Genomic DNA, 20,143 nt, shown 5'->3' with positions numbered 1-20,143 from the left:
AGCAGGTCAGTCAGCATCGGAAGAGCAGGAAAATCGACATTTCAGCCTGGAACGCTTTATCAGGAATGAGGAGGTTGCCAAGAGATAGATGAAGGCAGAACAGTCAATGTTGTCTACATGGACTTCAGCAAAGCATTTGACATGGTTCTAAGGGATGTAGAACGTCTAGTCAAGAGGAAGAAGGAAGCTGACTTAAGGTTGAGGAAGCAAGAATCAAATAGACCTCTAAGGGATTAGATGGAACAGCATGGTGTCCCCGTGGTTAACACTGCTGCCTCATAGCCTCAAAGCACGTCTCCCTGGTGTCTAACTATCTTTTATCTCTGTGTCACAAATCCATCTACCTTATTGCAGGGACTTAATTTACAATTTCCTTCAATTTTCTGTCACAAATCGATTCGCTGATGTACAGTTTTAGTTAAACTTTGACCCTGTTACTTTCTGCTAAGCTTCATCCACATTCCCATGCAGTTCCGATGCTTCACTTTTTCTATTTGGATTTGGTAAGGTCCTTCGAACTGAACTCTGCCTCTGCCAATTTAAAGCCCGGTCCCTAAACCTACCGACATGATTGGCCAGGACACTGATCCCAGCACAGCTATAGTGGGACCAACTAAATGGATTATTTTTTAAATCCGGCATGGGATCTGGGTGTCTTTGAATGACCAGTCTTGCCCGCCCAGCCCTAGCTGCCCTTGAACTGATTAGCTTGCTTGGCCATTTCAGAGGGTAATTGAAAAACAAACAATTTGCTGTGGGTATGTCATGCAGATCACATGAGGATGGCAAAAGTCCCCAACTGTCTTCTTGATGAACAAACGTTGTTTTGGACATCAGCAATGGTTACATACTTATTCATGTGTGGTTAATTGCAAATTGAAAACAGATATTGATTTGAAATTCCACCATTTCTGATGGTGAGATTTCAATCTGCCGTCACTGAAGTTTGGGCGAGGTTTTGGATACATGATCTCGCAATAATACCACTAGGCCATCACTTCACCTGCTCAAGGGTTGCTCATTCCTGAGCACTAATACTAGGGCATTAGGAACCTAACCCTGTTCTTCCTACACGATTGTTTCATTCTCAAATCTTCCTGCCCTCTGGTGATATCACTCACTCTCTCTTCATGTGATATCTCTCACTGTGTTGATCTAATTGCTGCCTCTCTCAGCGTCTCTCACTCTTGCACTACACCAGATCCTGAGCCAATTGAAGTCTCCACTCCAGGGAGACACGACAGCACAGGCCAGGGATGGAGTCTGGGATTTTTCAGACTTCTGAAATGCTCATTTCGGGTTTCACCCATCTCCAGTGGCTCGACACATCGATGGCCTCACTGATCTTTGAGGAGCCCTAGTGTCTCTCCAGTTGTACTTGGGTGCTGCAGAAAATTGTTTAGATTCTTCTTAACCTTATCTGCCAAAACTATCTCATTCCCCCAACCCATGTTACTTTCCAGCTTATCTAGCCTCTCCAATTATTTCAAACCCTCCAGGATCAGCAACATCTTCGCCAATCTTTGCTCCATTTACAGGTTCAGGAAATGCTTCTTAAATCAGGATGATCAGAATTCTATGCAGATCTCCAAAGCGTATATGAATAAGAAGGGTTTAGTGGGATAAGTGCCAGTAAATGGAACTAGAATGGTTATGATATCAGGTCGGTGTGGCCGAATTGGACTGATGTGCCTGTTTCGTTGCTGTACATCTCTATGACTCTAACAGTTTCCCACTGTGCATTTACAGCCTGAGACTTCAGTCTGTTTCCCCTGTTTACCTTGCTCAGTTCTCCTCTTGAACTCATGTAATTGGCTTTGTTTCTGATGCTTGGGTGTGCTTTATGGTCAATTGAAATCCTGACAATCTCTTTGAATTCCACAATATTGCAACCTTCTGGAGGATCTCTGTGTGACATCACACCTTCAGTCAGCTTCGTCACTCAACGGTCGATCTGAGATAGTGAAATCCCGAGCCATTTGCACAATGTTATACAAAGAAACGCTGACAAAAAAACATACAAAGAGGAGCTCTGATAATATCACTCTTGCAGGGTGACTGCCCAAGATCATGCAAAACTTGAAGTCTCCCAAAATTATCATAATGCCTTTGTTACAATTTCCAATGAATTCCTGTTTAATACAGGGAGGAACAATGAAATGCTGCTAGGAATTTCTGCTTGCGTTTGTGACACATGGGACCCAGAATCTGCATTCAGGCTGATTCAGCCACATCATCTGAGGCCACACACTTTCTCTGTATTGCCCTTGTTATTGATTACTGTCAGGGTTACCCATCCTGAACTCCTGTTCTGCCCGAGATCCCACAAGATTGTGAACCGTTGAATATTTGCGTTCCACCTTTTGTTCACCCTGTAACCACCTGTCTCTGCTGACTAAATCCCATTTATCTCTGTGTCACAAGTCTATTACGTTATTGCAGGTATTTTGGCAATTCCAAAAGAAACAATATTATTATTTATTCTTTCCCACAATGTCCTGTCACAAAGTGATTCACTGATGTACAGTTTTAGTTAAATTCTGTCCTTTCTTATTCCTTTCTGCTTGTCTTCAGTCACATCCCCATGCTGTTCCGATGTCTCACCTTTTCTCATTGGATTTGGAAAGCTCCCTTCGTCTGAAACCTGTCCCTGTGTCCTCCGTGTCAGCTTAAAGCTCTGTCCATAAACCTATAGACATGATTGGCAAGGACACTTGTCCCAACGATGTTGTTTGTAATTCACTCATGCGATATTGGTGTCGTTGGCTGGCCAGCATTTCATGCCCACTTCCGAGCTGCCCTTGAGCTGTATGCTTTGCTCGATCATTACAGAGGGCATTTTAAAGTCAACTCCATTGCTCTGGGTCTGGAGTCATATATAGGCCAGGCCAGTTGCCTACTACTGATTTACTTCCTGAAAGAATGTTTAGCATTCAAGTGAATATCCCTGCCACCGGCATTAAATTCTAGATGAACAGGCTAGTGAGAGTAATATTAGGCCATCGCCTGGCACACTGATATCTCCCTCATCCCTGAGTACTGATCTCAGTGCACTATGAATCAAACCCCTTCTTCTTGACCGTGGTTTGATTCTGATAACTTCCTGCACTCTGGCGATATCACTCAGTATCTCTCCATGTGCTATCTGTCACGATGAAGGTTTAATTGCTGCCAGTGACTGCACCTTTTGCAGCTACTCCAGATCCTGAGCCAACAGAATTCTCCACTCCAGGGAGAAGAGGCAGCGCAGGCCAGGGATGGAGACTGGGCTTTTCCAGATCTCTGTGGGACTCTGTGCCATTCTCCCTGTGTAACCTTCACTGTATCACTCTAATTTCCCATTCTGCCTATTTCTCTGTCTCCTGCATGTATTCAGGACGTTCCTGACTCAATAAACTTCCCATCTGCTGGGTGTTTCATCCATCATCTCATTGAACACAATTGGTCAGCCAGAGGGCAGGGAGATCTGGAGTCTTCAATAAATCCTGCAGCGAGGTAAGATCACTCACAGTGAACAGAGCAGAGCGAATTTAAGGGATCGATGTTTGGTCTGGAAGACCTGGCACAGATACAGTGCTGAAGGGTGAAAATAGAGCATGAAGGCCCCAGGCTCAATCTCCACTCTCTTGTTAACTTTTATCACTGCTGTTCTGAGCCTTCCATTGACAAAATAGAAAGTTCAAAGTTATCACTCCAGGCCTGTGCTGTCTTAGTGACCATCAGGACAACATAGGGGAAAGAAGGCCTCCCTCAAGAAGGTGGTATCAAAAACTGGGATCTTTCTGTTCTCTATTCCCCCTCTCACACGGTCTCTTGTAATGTGATAGAGTCATACGGGAAGAAAACACACCTTCTGGTCCATCCCATCTGTACCAGCGTCTTGAATGGTTGTAATTGCCAGAAAAGTTCCCATTTCTGCAATCTCCACCCCTCCCATTACCCTGTTATAAATTTGAAACCTACTCCAATGCTGACGACTCTCCCTATTTGTAAATTGCTCCAGTCTCGACAACATGCCCATGTCAATAATCTCATCCTGCACTCAGTATAATAATCTCTATTTCTGTAGTTTCCCACAATAACTGCAGTCCATCCTGTCTCTGTAAAATCCTCCAGCACGGACCAAAATATCCACCTATGTACCTTCCTCAAGCCCCAAAAGAACATAATGTCACTGTAAACTTCTGCAGGCCTGATCACATTTCTGTCTCCTGGTCTACAGCACCACACGACCTCTGTAACGCTCTCCCATGCCTACCGACCTCCTTATCTGTGTGAAAACCTCCGGACCCTTTTCCAGTGGCAACAACAATCCCCACATCTGTGCGCTCCTCCCCGCACCTTAACCATCCTCTCGCTGTGTAGCTCTGCAGTTTAGGGTGGCATAGCGGTTCTGTGGTGAGCACTGCTGCCTCACAGTGCCACAGACGCATGTTCGATTCCAGTCTTGGGGAACTGTCTGCATGGAGTAAGCTTATTCTCTCTGTGACTGCATGGGTTTCCCCAGATGCACCGTTTTCCTCCTACATTCCAAAGATGTGCAGGTCAGGTGAATTGGCTATTCGAAACTGCCCATTGCGTTAGGTGCATTAGTCAGAGGGAAATGTTTCTGGGTGGATTACTCTTTGGAGAGTTGGTGTGGACTTGTTCGGCCGAAGTGCCGTTTCCATACTGTAGGGAATCTAATGAAACCTAAACTCTCCCTCTGCGTTCCATTTTACTGATCCTAAAAATATTCCTCGAACAATTAAACAGCTCCAAACCTCCCAATCTCTGGAAACTGCACCAGTTCCAACATCCCTCCTTATAGGTGTAACCGCTTCCTGAAACGCTCTCAACATATGGAGACCTCACAATCCTCCCAATCTATGCAATCCTCTCAGGTCATGCAATACTCCCGATCTGTAGAACCCAGTCCAATGCCTTTGACTCTCCCAATCCAGTTCCTACAAGAGTCACTATCTGTGTAACATTCTCCCGTCACTATCACCCGCCCTGTCAATGTAAGCTTCTCTAGTATATCCATCCATCTACTCAGCTCAGTACCTTCTCCAGCTCTTTTAGCGCTATCTGAGTAAATGTCACCCTCATCTATAACCCTCCCTACGGGAGGTACCGTTCTGCTGATTCATCACCCTCTCGCTGAATAAATTCTTCCAGATATCCATTCTAAAGGGTCGTTACTTCACTCTAAAGCTGTGCCCTTGATCCCTAGTCTCTCCGCCTAGAGGAAACATCCCCCCACACCCCAGTCCAATCCATCCAGACCCCTCAGTATTCTGTAAGTTTGAATGAGATCCTGCCACCGCCGCCTCTGAAACTTCATCAAGTACAGACCCAGAGACGTCACCTGCTCCTCATATGGCAAGCATTTTATCCTGAGCTCTTTATTGGACAACTAGTTCTCGTACCCCCTCACATCCTTTGTCCAGTCTGTTAATGTATAACATGTGCAGCGTGGCCCCAACATTGACCCCTGCTGAGTTCCCCTCGTCACCAGTTCTCATCGTGAAAATGACCCCTTTATACCTACTCTATCTTCTGCTCATCAGCCAATCCTCTACCCATGCCAAGCATGTTGTTCTGAAACTGAAATTTTATTTCACAAACCATGCTGGATTTGTTTTGCTATCTGGCTGTAAACAAGCAAAGTAGATAAACGGAAGGAGTGATTTGTCGGGATTTTCAGAAACCTTTCAACAAGGTCCCACTGAAGAGGTGGATACGCAATATTGGCAGATGTGGGATTAGAGGGAATGTACTGGCATGGATTGGGAATTCTTTAACAGAAAACTAAGTGGGAATAAATGGATTAGTGCTTGATCCCAACTATTCACAAAAGGATTTGATGCATTTGATGGATGGACAAAATCTACTGCTTCCATGTTTGTTGCTGACACAGAACGAGATGGGAATGTGGGTTGTGTGGAGGAAGCAAAAGGGACATGAACAGTCCAAGAGTTTCCCTTGGACAAATGCATTGATGTGATGTGGCCATCACTTGCTTGGCCATCATTACCTTTCCATTTGTAATTCCATGGCGAAGGTGGTGGGGAGCTGCCTTCCTCACCCTCTGCAATCCGTTAGGTGTAGGGATAGACACAGTGCTGGGAGGATGGAGCGTGGCTTGGAGGGCACCTTGGAAATGCTGAAGTTACCGTGCACCTGGAGCTCCTGTCCTTCCAGTGTATAGTTGCTCCGGGTTTGTGCTGCTGTACGGGCCTTCCTGAGTGACCTCAGTGCTGCTTGTAGATACGTTATTTATTTATTCACTCGTGGTTATGAACATAGCCGGATGTATTGTTGATTTGGAGTTGTCCCTGAGAAGGTGGTGGTGAGCTACCTTCCTGAGCTACTGCACCAGCCGTTGGAACTGTTGTTATCTGTGTACCCTCTAGCAGGCGCTACAACACTCATCACGTCTGTAAATGCATACAGACAATGCAACTCTTCCTGTATATGTGACATCCTCCTCTGCCAACAACACTTATTGTTCATCAGAATGTCCCACCACTTCCATTGCCATCTGTGCTAGTGATCTCTCAAATTTCTTTATTCTTGTTTAAACTTCTGATCACCTATAACCTCTTCCTTTCTAAATTTGTAACCCCTCAGTATCTGTAACTCTCCATATAACTGTATTCAATGACAGCACAGGTTCCCTCCTTAAATCTCTGTGAATTACAGCGGCTGGTTGTGGTAAATTGGTACTTTTCATCCTCCTTATCCATCTTAGCTCTTCCAGCCCCTACAATCCCACTATTTAGAACGCTCCCATTCTCTGTACCTCCTTATGTTCTGAGGGTCCTTGAACACCACGAGTCCTTGAACACCACGAGTGCAACCCCCCAGTTACTGCGAGTCTTCTAGCTCTGTAGCATCCAACAGTCTCCAGTGCCTTACAACACTTGCTGGCTGTCAACTTGAATTTGTTGAAATCTTCACATCTCAGGAAGCAGCTCACAAAAAGCCCTTTAGACTCTACAATGCTACGTCACCAACAATCCACCATCTCTGGACTCATTTTGCCTCCCGCAGTGCCTACAACTCTCTCTGTATCTTCCAGTAACCTACTTTAAACACGGCAGGTCTGCCTACCTCTCCAGATAACCTGTTCCATCCCCAACAGCTCCCTCAATCAGTGTAACACCCTCTGCTCTTACTAATCCTTCTCTTTTCCACTGTCTTCCAGGCACAGCGGCGATCCTGTGAGTGACCAGTGTGGAATGGGATGTTATACATCTCAGCTGAGGCTTGAGGCCTACCATTACCTGGCAGTCACAAAGGGAGAGAACCTGAGAGAGAGCAGCACAGAGCGGGAGAATATAAATCGGCAGCGAGGATCGAGGCCGACTAGGACTTGGAGTTGGAGAAACAGCAAAGCAGGAGGCTCGAAATCAGCACCGAGTCACAGAGGGAGTGACCACGTGAGGGAGCAACTTGGAGCAGGAACATGAGGTTCACTCAGGACTGCGAGTTACAGAAGCACCAAAGTGAGAGGATATAAATCAGCACTGAGGATCCAAGCTTAGTCATACCTGGAAATCACAGAGACAGTGACCCTATGAAGGAGCAGAATGTAGAGAGAGCTGGAGGATTACACGTCCCTGGGAGTCACAGAGACGTTTACCCTGTGAGGGAGCGGAGTGGAGTCGGAGCTGGAGCATTACACATGTCTGGGAGTCACAGAGACTGTGACCCTGTGAGGAAGCAGAGTGGAGTGGGAGCTGGAGGATTACATGTCCCTGGGAGCCCCAGAGACGGTGACTCTGTGAGGGACCAGAGTGCAGTAGGAGATGGAGGATTACACGTACCTGGAAGTCACAGGGTCAGTGACCCTGTGAGGGAGCAGAGTGGAGTGGGAGCTGGAGCATTACACATACCTGAGAGTCACAGAGACCGTGATCCTGAGACGGAGCAGAGTGGAGTGGGAGCTGGAGGATTACACATACCTTGGAGTCAAGGAGAAAGTGACGCTGTGAGGGAAAAGAGTGGAGTGGGAGTTGGAGGATTACATCTCCCTGGGAGTCACAGAGACGGTGACCCTGTGAGGGAGCAGAGTGGAGTGGGAGCTGGAGGATTACACGTACCTGGGAGTCACAGAGAAGGTGACCATGTGAGGGAGCAGAGTGGAGTGGGAGCTGGAGGATTACACGTACCTAGGAGTCACAGAGACAGTGACCCTGTGAGGCAGCGGAGTGGAGTGGGAGCTGGACGATTACACGTACCTGGGAGTCACAGAGACAGTGACCCTGTGAGGCAACGGAGTGGAGTGGGAGGTGAAGGATTACACGTACCTGGGAGTCACAGAGATAACTTTCTGCTGCTAGGACCTGCCTGTACCGAGTTTGAAACAAGTGCAAGAGCCATCACAGAAAATACTGTAAGTTCATTGGCTGATAAATGCGCTGTTATTATCGACTGTCAATTAATTGCTATATGTTAGCAAATTTTTTTCAACTTCTGAAATAAGGGTTGAACAGAGAATTAAGAGGGAGAAGTAAAATTATGAGCCAATATAATAAATTACCCTCAGTAAGCCACAGTTGAATAAGGGATTTAAGCGTTACTATGTTATTTCCTGGATGTTAACCTCATTCTAAGTAATTAATTAAGCATCTCGAGACAAAATGCATTTTAGGACATGTTTGTCAAATGGAAAATGTGTTCTGTAACATTGGGACGTCATAGCCCCTGCTCGTGTCGTAGATGGGTCATGGAGCTCAGACAGGGACGAGAGTCTCTATGGGACATCTGTGATGCTGAGATTAAGTGGAAAGCACACACACACAGCAGATCACCCTGCAGACATGACGGCCTGGAAGAAGGAAGGGACTGGGGGACTAGGCAATCGGAGAGAAACAGTCAGGGAATAAAAGCATATCCTTGTTCCAAGTTTGGAAGCTGATGAATTTTAGGCTACTCAAGGGATGGCAGTCAGAGTCATGTTCTGTGGCACCATAAGCAGCCTGACTGTACAGGAGGGGAGGGAGAAGGAAAGAAGTGCAATAGTCACAGGGGAGTCAGGGAAGTGAAGAAGGTGTCAGCGTGCCTGTAATTCCAATATTGTGGGGTTAAGAATGTCACTGTGTCTGCAGAACATTTTCTGAGGGACTGTGAGCTGTCAAAGGTCATGTCCATGTTGGTAGGAATGACCTGGGTAGGAAGGGTGAAGTGGTCTGGGAGTCAGAATTTAGGGAGCTAATTGGATGGTTAGCAAGCCGGTCCGCAAACGTAGCAAGCCCTGGAATACTCCCAGTGCCGTGTCCAAGTAAGAACAGGACTCAGAGTTTTAGGTGGATGAGAGTGTGACTGGAACGATGGTGTAGCAGGAAGGGCTTCAGATTCCTGGGACATTGGGATTGGTTCTGGGGAAGGCAGCAACTGTACAAGTTGGATGGGATAACGTGACAGCGCTGGGACTGAAGTTCTTATGGGGTTTTTTTTGGGAGGGATTGTAAATAACTTGGTGTGTGCTTAGGATCCAAAAAGAAATAGTAGAGGAGAGTACCAGGATTCTCAATGTAATGGGAGATACAGTTGGTAATAATTTACAACAACACGATTAACAGTGGAAGACGGAGTGAGAAAGAAAGCCTTAATCTGAGGTATTCTGCATGCACCTGAATACTCGGAGTGTGCGGAGTTACAGACGCAGCTTGGTGTGTGGAAATCTGATGTACTGATCACCAAGAGCTGGCTCAAGGAATGGCAGGACGGGATGTTAAATATTGCTGGGGATAAAATATTCCAAAATGATAGAAGGGAAGAGAAAGGATTAAGGTAGAAGTATTGGTTTAGATTAGCGTTATTTAAGGAATCCAAGAGAAAGAGGATCCGTCCAAGGACAGAATGAATTTGGCTGGAGCTACAGAACAAAAAGTATACAATTACACAGTGAGGTACAGTCTGTCAGCCAGCAACCAAAGAAATGATGGAGAGAATAAATATGCAGGCGCATTTGAGAGCGATGTCAGTATTACAGATTAGTTATAATGAGAAACTTAATTTATTCAGATATTGACTGGGTTACTGGTGGTGCAGAGTCCTGAGGGGCGAGTGTTCCTGGATTACATGGAGGAGAGCTCACTTCAGCCCAAGAGAGCATGTACTGTTGGACCTGGTCCTTGGGAAGAAATGGGGGAAGTGGATCCAGTGTCAGTAGGGGAACGTTTTGGGGGGCAGCGATCATTTTATTGTAAAGTTCAGGATGATTATATGCAATAATTGTGACTGAGAAACATTAGTTGACTGAGAGCAGCCTTCAATGGGGCAAGAATGAAACTGGGAACTTTTCAACGAGGCCAGTGAAATTGTAGCTTTAAACAGTGTAAATCAGCTCAGATGTAGCTGCGATTATGGAGATGGGGTTGCAGTGTGACCGTGATTGGGAACTGGATAATTAAAGGTTTTCCCCATTTCTACAGGAAAGGTAAATAGGCCAACGCAGTGAAGTAGCATTGTGTATAAAGGATGGAATCAGTATTATTGTGATGCTAATCAATTCACACACTGCTCCTCCCTGCCCTCACCCTCATCCCTCCGTATTGATTCTATCAGATATTGGTAACCTTTGAAAACTTCAGAAAATAGCAGTATAGACAAGATCAATCTGTCCACTGTCTGCATTGGACAAGTGGTAATGTTGTTTTCTAAAGTCCTAGTTCTGTCTCTCTGGATACTATCGGACTTCAGCTGCAGATCCCGGCACCTTTTTAAAATGCTATGAAAGTTTCTGCCTCTACTCCGCTTCCCTGTGTGCCTCCCAGATCCCGACCATACTCTGGGTGAAATAACAACTTTCCTCACCACTTTTCTGATATTTCAATCAATTATATTAAATATGCACCACTGGTAAAGCAGTTTACCAACAGAAAAACGATGTTATTTCCCTCTGTACCCATGTCCCTGACAATATGTGCACCCCAATCAAATCTCCTCTCGGCATCCTCCATTCCTATCTTTCCTCAGAACTGCACTTCCACTGTCACAGGGTGAAGAATCTCCTCTGTACCCTCTCCAGTCCAATTCCATCCTTCCATGTGATGGGGTGACCAGAACTGTATACAGTCACCAGGCTGTGACTGAACTAATTATTTATGCAGTTCCAGCATAAGCTTCCTGCTCTGAAATTCTGCCCTTTGGCTGATAGAGAAAATGGTGCCATTTGCGACATTAACGAGATTATTGGTGTTTCCAGCTACCTTCGTTTATCTGCCCACACTGACCATATTCTCATTTATTGTCGATTCCTCTCTATTATTGATGTCCCCAATGCCTTGCCTTGCACTTCTCTGGGTTGTTTGCTCCTTTCACCCGAACCCCATAGTTTCTGTTTTTAAACAGTCTGCCATCGAATTTCTCGTCAAATCCAAAGAAATCACATGCAGTTACAGGTTACTGCCTCAAACCGACACAGTCAGATTAATTATACACGATCTTCCTTGCACAAATCCAGACCGCCTGTCCTGGAGTTCCTGGGGCTTCCTCACTGACCGTTTATCCACTGTCTCATAATTCCAGCCTCGACCTATTCAGTCAGTCCACATTAAACAAAGTTGCGGTGTTACCCGTTCTCCAGGCCTCCAGCACCATTCGTGCATCCAGTGAGGATTGGATAATGTAGGTAACTATAAGGCAGGGATTTTCCCCGGCTCCTTTTAACAGTCTGGGACGTTGTGTTACCCCTTTTTAAGGATTTGAATCTCCTGTGTAATTCTCTGCTACAGGTTTGTTGCTCCCAATGTTTCACACTGCATCCCTACATTGATTCAGACAAACAGAGGCCTAACCCATCTTATGATTTGGTCAAATCTCATTTTAGTCAGGTTTTATGAAGGGTGTCTCTCCACAAGGTGAAGTATATTTTCTTATGATACCATCCCCAATCTACCCCATTAACTACCCTCCCTGCCCACGTGGTTATCTTCTCAACTGACACGAACATGATGATTTTCCCCTTCGTCATAACAACTGTCCACTGCCTGGATATCCCAGAATGCACCAGCCTTCCTGTTCCAGGTGCCATTAGTAAAATATCAATACACTCTTAGGTTGTCAATCCGAAACTGCCCGAGACATGGCACAGTGACTGACCGTGTCCAAGCTCCCGGACTGGGATCTGAGACTCCCCCTGACAAACTGTCCTGGGCACCGTGACTGACCATGTCCAAGCTCCCGGACTGGGATCTGAGACTCCCCTTGTCTCACTGTGCTAGGCACCGTGACTGACCGTGTCCAAGCTCCCGGACTGGGATCTGAGACTCCCCTTGTCTCACTGTGCTAGGCACCGTGACTGACCGTGTCCAAGCTCCTGCACTGGGATCTGAGACTCCACCTGACTCACTGTGCTCGGCACAGTGACTGACCGTGTCCAAGCTCCCGGACTGGGATCTGAAACTTCCCCTGACTCACTGTCCTGGGCACTGTGACTGACCCTGTCCAAGCTCCCGCACTGGGATCTGAGACTCCCCCGGCTCACTGTGCTAGGCACCGAGACTGACCGTGTCCAAGCTCTGGACTGGGATCTGAGACTCCCACTGACTCACTGTGCTAGGCACCGTGACTGACCGTGTCCTAGCTCCCGGACTGGGATCTGAGATTCCCCCTGACTCACTGTGTCAGGCATCGTGACTGACCGTGTCCAAGCTCCCGGACAGAGATCTGAGACTCCCCTTGACTCACTGTGCTAGGCACCGTGACTGACCGTGTCCAAGCTCCCGGACTGGGATCTGAGACTCCCCCTGACTCACTGTGCTAGGCTCCGTGACTGACCGTGTCCTAGCTACCGGACTGGGATCTGAGACTCCCATTGACTCACTGTGCTCGGCACCGTGACTGACCGTGTCCAAGCTCCCAGACTGGGATCTGAGACTCCCATTGACTCACTTTGCTAGGCCCCGTGACTGACCGTGTCCAAGCTCCCAGACTGGGATCTGAGACTCCCATTGACACACTGTGCTAGGCACCGTGACTGACCGTGTCCGAGCTCCCGGACTGGGGTCTGAGACTCCCCCTGACTCACTGTCCTGGGCACCGTGACTGACCGTGTCCGAGCTCACGGTGGTGGTTACTGTACAGTAGGAGGTTTGTCGGACAAGGAAGTTGCAGACTATGTTTTGTACAGAATATGATGCTGCTGCCGACGCCGATGGGGCATTGTACCTCATGGATGCATCGTCATTAGTTACTTAACCTGTTTAAAGTCAGTACCATTCAGTACATATCATTGCGTGGAGGGTCTGCAAAATGTGAAGATAGCCCTTGTTCCCTATAAGGACTGTGTAGTGACCATTCTTACAGATATATGAAATGGACAAGTGTATCTACCGCAGGCAGAAAGGTGACAATGTGGTCATTATAGGTTTCCCTCTTATTGATTCCCGCAAAAACTGCTGCAGAGCAGTGTCAGCATCCAGCATCAATGCTGAGCACTATGATTAGAATAGATTCCCTACAGTGTGAGAACAGACCCTTCGGCCCAACCAGTCCGCACTAACCCTCCAGAGAGCAACCCACCTGGCCAATGCTCCTGAGCTGCACATATTTGGACTGTGGGAGGAAACCCACGCAGACACGGGGAGAATGTGTAAACTCCACACTGGCAGTTGCCCAAGGCTGGAATCGAACCTGGATCCCTGGTGCTGTAAGGCAGCAGTGCTAACCACTGACCACCATGCTGCCCTATATGCCAAGGACCTGCCCTCTTCTGCCTGGCTGTGTCCTTTCAGTGGGACAGAACCTACCAGCGAGGGTGGTGATGTTGCCTGGGACATAGTCCTGTTCACAGAATCCTGCTTTCCAGACAATATTGATTGTTGCTTGATTAGTCTGAGGGAAATATGCAGCAGGTCAATTTTACATTTTGTATAGTGAAGAGTTACTATCACTTTATTTCTTACATATTTTAAAATAAACCAAACATCATTATTTTTCGGTTGAAAACAATTGAAGTGAACAATAATTGAAATACCAGAGCGCACACCTAAATATTACACAATTCAGTGACTGTAGTAAACAGCTGATTCATGTTCAGATCCGTGAACACACCATCTTGCAGGCAGCAAAGCTGTTGAAATGATTTTGAGGAAAAGCCTGAATTCAGACACAGTGTTACTGGCCGTCACCATGACCTCCAAAACACTGGCCATCTCCAAAATCTGTCCAGAGACCTTCCAAACTGGAGCTGGGCAGTTACTCACATAATCCCTCACAATAGACTGGTTAGAGACATACCTGAACAACAGGAAGATGTGTGTGGGGCAGACTGGTCAATGGACTAGCACATGGCGCTGGTCCAGACGCAGTTCAATGTTTGTAACAATGACCTGTAACAGCCATGTCTTGGAAGTATATTTCTTCTGCTATATCCCTGAACTCTGTAATTCTAAACCTTGGACCCAATCCTGAATGAAGGTGTTATAAAGGTGATAGACTCCTGCAGCACATGGCAGCTTACATTGAATACATCATAAACCATATCCAGTGTATGTTAGCCCCACAATGTCAGTATCCAAACAGAATTGTGCAGCTCCATTGATGGTCAGCGTGATCCCAGCCCAACTTCCTTGTGTGTGACTTGAGCTGGAAATCTCTGTGTAAATGTTTGCAGCATTGTTCTAACCATTAACAGCAAAGTCTCTTTACTGAAGGTCCGACATCCTTTCTTTATACCAGCTTTTAGATTGTCCAATAAGCATAAAATCACTTTTATAACAACAATATGATGCAAACACTGCCCAACTCACAATAAGGAGCATTGAAATGATGAATATCATTCCCACACCCAAGACCACATTATTATTAAGTGCAATAACTTTGCAAATATGCAATTATTTACCTTTGTATTAATGCTGTGAACTAATAGTCAACTCTCCTCTCCTCAGATGCTACCTGAACGGCTGTGCTATTACAGAACCACGTTTTTTTACTTTGATCTTCAGCATCTGCAGTGCTCACTTTCTCCCTCATGTTATTCACTCATAATAATTTTTGTGGTAACAATTTCACTATGTGTTTAAACATGTTAGTCAGATATGTGTACATTTTGAATTGCTTACGTCTATCTCAGAGCTCAGTGATGTTGGGTGTGAATGTCAATGTCTGTGTGATGCTCGGTATGTAGGTCATGCCTCTGAGAGAACGACAGATTAACCCTTTTGCTGTTCACAACAAGCAAGTTACGGACTGAACCCAACCAGCCTGAGCTCTCAAAATCCAAAGCACAGTGTCCAGCATTGGGCATGTTTGGACAATATTTTTCAGTTGAATATATTCATGGAATATGATTGGGACAGTATTTATTGTCTATCCCTTGTTGCCCTTGAGAAGGTGATGATGAGCTGCCGCATTGAATGACTGCAGCCCATGTGTTGTAGTTAGACTTCCAATACCATTCGGGAGGGACCTTGAAACAGTGACACTGAAGGAACAGCAATATACTTCCCAATCAGGATGGTGGGTGGCTTGGATCGGAATGTGAACCTGATGGGGCTCCCATATGTCTGCTTCCCTTGTTTTTCTTGATGGTTGTGGTTCCAGAGGTACGTTGTAAAGAGCCTTGATAAATTTCTGCAGAGCAGCTTGTAGACGGCAGGCATTACTCCTACTGAATGTCAGTGGATAAGCAGTGGAGCTGCACTCACACAGACAAATTGTGTGTGGGGGGGGGGGGGGAGTTGTATTTCACCACACACACATTCAACATGTGTCTTATAGATAGGGAACAGGCTTTCAGAAATCATGAGGTAAATTATTAGATTAGATTACTTACAGTGTGGAAACAGGCCCTTTGGCCCAACAAGTCCACACAGACCCTCTGAAGAGGAGCCCACCCAGACCCGTTTCCCTACATTTACCCCTTCACCTAACACTACGGGCAATTTCACCTAACCTGCACATCTTTGGACTGTGGGAGGAAACAGGCGCACCTGGAGGAAACCCACAAAGACACCAGGAGAATGTGCAAGCTCCACACAGACAGTTGCCCGAGACAGGGATCTAATCCGGGTTTCTGGCGTTGTAAGGCAGCAGTGCTAACCACTGTGCCACCGTAGTTATGCAGGATGCCTACCTCCTGACATATTCTTGTAGCCAATTAATTTACATACGTCGACAAGTGTAGCACTGGAAAAGCACAACAGATCAGGCAGCATCTGAGGTACAGGAGAATCGACGTTTTAGCGTAAGCCCTTCACATGAATGGGGAGTGAAATTATATCATAAGTCCAGTTCTGCTTAACAGTAATCCCCTGGATATTGCTAGGTGGATGTTCAGTGATATCGATGGCATTGAACTGAGAGGATATGGTTCAGTACTGTATTCTTAGAGGTAATTGTTGTCTGGCACGTGTGTAATGGAAGTGGTCCTTGTCACTGTTAAGCACACGCCTGCAGATTTACAGGTCCTTCTTGCATTTGGATAAAGATTGCTTCAGTATCTGAGTAAATCACGAATGATATTGAACATTGTCCAATCATTGGCAAGCATCCCCACTTGTGACTTTAATGTATAAGGAGACCCATTTATGATTGGTCCTAGGGCAGAGAGCACTTTTATAGTTCACTAATACTGTCCCTCTCTCTGGGGTTAGGAGTCTAGCTTCTAGTTCCAGAGGTATCTCACAACATATCTGAAAAGAATAATGTCACAATATCTTCCCCAATGAGCTGAGCGAGGACTTGGTTAGCTCAATCAGTTGGACAGCTAGTTATTAATGCCAACAGTGTGTGTTCATTTCCCTCATGGACTGGTGTGACTAAAGGACTGTCCTTCTCAACCACTCCCTACTTGAAGCATGATGACCGTCCAGTTAAACTACTACCAGTTGTCTCTGTCTAAGGAGAGCTGTCCTATCATACTGTAGAAGTGTGGTGCCTTACCTTTCCATTTTTGATCTACAGGCTTACTCAAACACCAACACAGGGGAACTGCTGCGGAGCTGAGATGGCTGCTCTCCACCAACCCCAGCCACCTTCCTTTGTACCAGGTACAACTCCAGCCAGTGCAGACGATTCCTATTTGCTCCAATTTTGCCGTTAATCCTGGATATGACACTTGGTCAAATGCAGTTATGATGATGTTAAAAGTGCAGTTACTGCCGCCTTACCACTAGAATTCAGCTGTGTATTTTGTTGTTGTACATCGTTAAAACAAGGCTTCAATGAGCACAAGGGATGAGTGGCCTTGGCAGAGCCCAAAGTGAATTTGAGTGAGCAGGTTGGTGCTGAGGAAGTGCTGCTTGATCCCACCGTAGATTCCAATAACATTCCAACACTTTATTAGTGATAGGGATTAGAGCAATGGGGCAGCCATTGATTGCCTGATGTTTGGTCTATGTGTGTACAGGAAAAACCTGGATAGTTCCCCAGATTGTCAGGTATATGCCAGTGCTGTATCCCAGCAGGAACAGCTTGAATGGAATGTTCTCAGGGCCTTTGCATTCCCCATTTGTCCAGCCACTTAGAGATAACACACAAAATGAATTGAATTAGCTGATGACTGCCACCTGAAGGAGACTATAAAAGATCATGCCATCGATACCTCTGTCTGAACATTGCTGTGAATGTTTCAGCCTTAGATTTCTATTGTTGTGCTAAGCCCTTCCATCATTCAGGAACGTGGTATTTGTGGATGCTCCTGCGCCTTGATTGACCACACAATTCATGCTGACAGCATATGACAGGATTGCAGAGATTCGTTCTGATATGTTGGTTAGATGTGTCTGTCACGAGCTATTTACGCTATTTGGTGAGTATGTGGTCCTGTTTGGTAACGTCACCTCATTGTGAGCCCTCCTGTATTCTCCATTGAACGAGGGCTGATCTCCTGGCCTGATTGTCAGTGTAAAGTGGACCATATGCCAGGCAGTGACAGTGAAAAGTGTGCTGGAGTACTATTCTGCTGCTGTTGGTAATGACCAAAACCACCTCACACAGACCAGTTCTGAGTCCTAGATGTCTTCAAAATCTGTCTCATTTAGCATGGTGATAGTATCTCTCACATGTGTGCTCATGTGTGTACACACACACACACACACACACACACAGACACAGACACAGACACAGACACAGACACAGACACAGACACACACACGTAAAAGTGGGACTTTGTCTCCAGAAAGACTGCGTGCGGTGTCACCATTCCCAATATGGTCATCCATCAATGTGTCTGCCGCCAGTAGGTTTCTCCCTCTCAGTTGTCTCCCCAAGCCCCCGACCCAGTGCGGAATCAGTCTCGCAGCTATGTCCTTTTTTGACCCGACCATCTTTAACAGCACTGCTGCAGCTGAACCCGACTTGGTGGTGGTTCTGAAAGGCCCACCCAGTATACATTCTCCAGCTCTGTCACTGTCTCAGGGCCTCCTGCAAGTGCTGGTCAATGTGGAGGGACACTGATCCATCAGCTGAGGGATTATATTCCGCAGGAGGTTTCCGTGTCAGTGTTTGATCGGACACCGTGCGGCTGAGGGAGGGGTGTCAGCAGGAGGTTTCCATGTCAGTGTTTGATCTGACACCGTGAGGCTGAGGGAGGGGTGTCAGCAGGAGGTTTCCGTGTCAGTGTTTGATCTGACACCGTGAGGCTGAGGGAGGTGAGTCAGCAGGATGTTTCCGCGTCAGTGTTTGATCTGACACCGTTTGGTTTTGTTATGTCACATTGTTGCTTGAGCATCCTGTAGGACACCTCTACCAAGTCTTGCCCTAGACCTCAGATGTTAGGAAGGAGGGGTTTCCAGGGTCTGCAGGGTTTTTTTTGTTTTTGTCACTGTCAATTGAAAGTCCTCTTCTGTCTGTATGACACTCTATGACTCTTGTCATTGGACACTTCAAGTCTCACTCCTCGGGTTCTTCCCAGTGCCTTGTTTATTCCACAGATTTCTACAATATTTTCTCTATTAAATCATTGCACAATTCCGTTTTTAAAGTATCTACATTTTTCTCTGCATCTTTTCCGTCATCTCCACCATCTGCTGTATTCATCTGTATCTTAGTAACCCTCCGTATCTCCACAAACTTTATCTCATACTCCAGCCCCATCTATCATTGTAAATTCTGCCAGCCCCCACACCCCTCCCAATCTCTGTAATCTCCAGCGGCTACACCTCTCCCCATATCCTGAGAATGAATTTACAAATATCTCACGAACTTTCTAGCATGCATCGGCCATGCTATCTCTTAGGAGAAAGTGAGGACTGCAGATGCTGGAGATCAGAGCTGTAAATGTCTTGCTGGAAAAATGTTGCAGGTTAGGCAGCATCCAAGGAGCAGGAGAACCGACATTTTGGCCATGAGCCCTTCTAAGTGGGAGGAGGGTTCCTTGGCAGAAGATGAGGCGCTCTTCCTCCAGCCGTCGTGTTGCTATGGTCTGCCGATGGAGGCGTCCAAGGACTTGCATGTCATTGGTGGAGTGGGGGGGGAGTTGAAGTGTTTAGCCACAGGGTGGCTGGGTTGGTTGGTCTGGGTGTCCCAGAGGTGTTCTCTGAAACGTTCCGCAAGTAGATGGCCTGTCTCCCCAATATAGAGGAGGCCACATAGAGAAGGGCTCATGCCCGAAATGTCGATTCTCCTGCTCCTTGGACGCTGCCTGACCTGCTGTGCTTTTGAAGCAACACATCTTCAGCCATGCTATCTCTTGACTACCTCCAGCCTTGCTTTCCTATCTCTGTAACATCTCCAGCCTTGCTTTGCTCTCTCTGTGACACCTACAGCCTTGATTTCCTAACTCTGTAACATCTGCAACCTTGCTTTTCTGTCTCTGTAACATGTCCAGCCTTGCTTTCCTATCTCTGTAACATGTCCAGCCTTGCTTTCCTCTCTCTGTACCATGTCCAGCCTTGCTTCCTGATCTTTAACATCTCCAGCCTTCCTTTCTTGTCTCTGAAACATGTCCAGCCTTGCTTTCTTCTCTCTGTAAAATCACCAGCGTTGCTTTTTCTATACAACTCAGTGAATAAGTTTTGCATCTGCTTCTGTTTTTTTTGTCGTTCTGTGGGCAGCACGGAGGCATATGTTCAATTCTCACTTCCAGCGACTGTCTGTGTGGAGTTTGCACATTCCTCCCATGTCTGCGTGGGTAACCTCCGGTTTCCTCCTACCATCCAAAGATTAGGTGAATTGGCCATGTTTATTTCCACGGAGTGTTAAA

This window comes from Hemiscyllium ocellatum, chromosome 44 (genome assembly GCF_020745735.1).
Source record: "Hemiscyllium ocellatum isolate sHemOce1 chromosome 44, sHemOce1.pat.X.cur, whole genome shotgun sequence".
Taxonomy (NCBI): Eukaryota; Metazoa; Chordata; class Chondrichthyes; order Orectolobiformes; family Hemiscylliidae; genus Hemiscyllium; species Hemiscyllium ocellatum.
Note: the sequence above shows the minus strand (reverse complement) of the source record.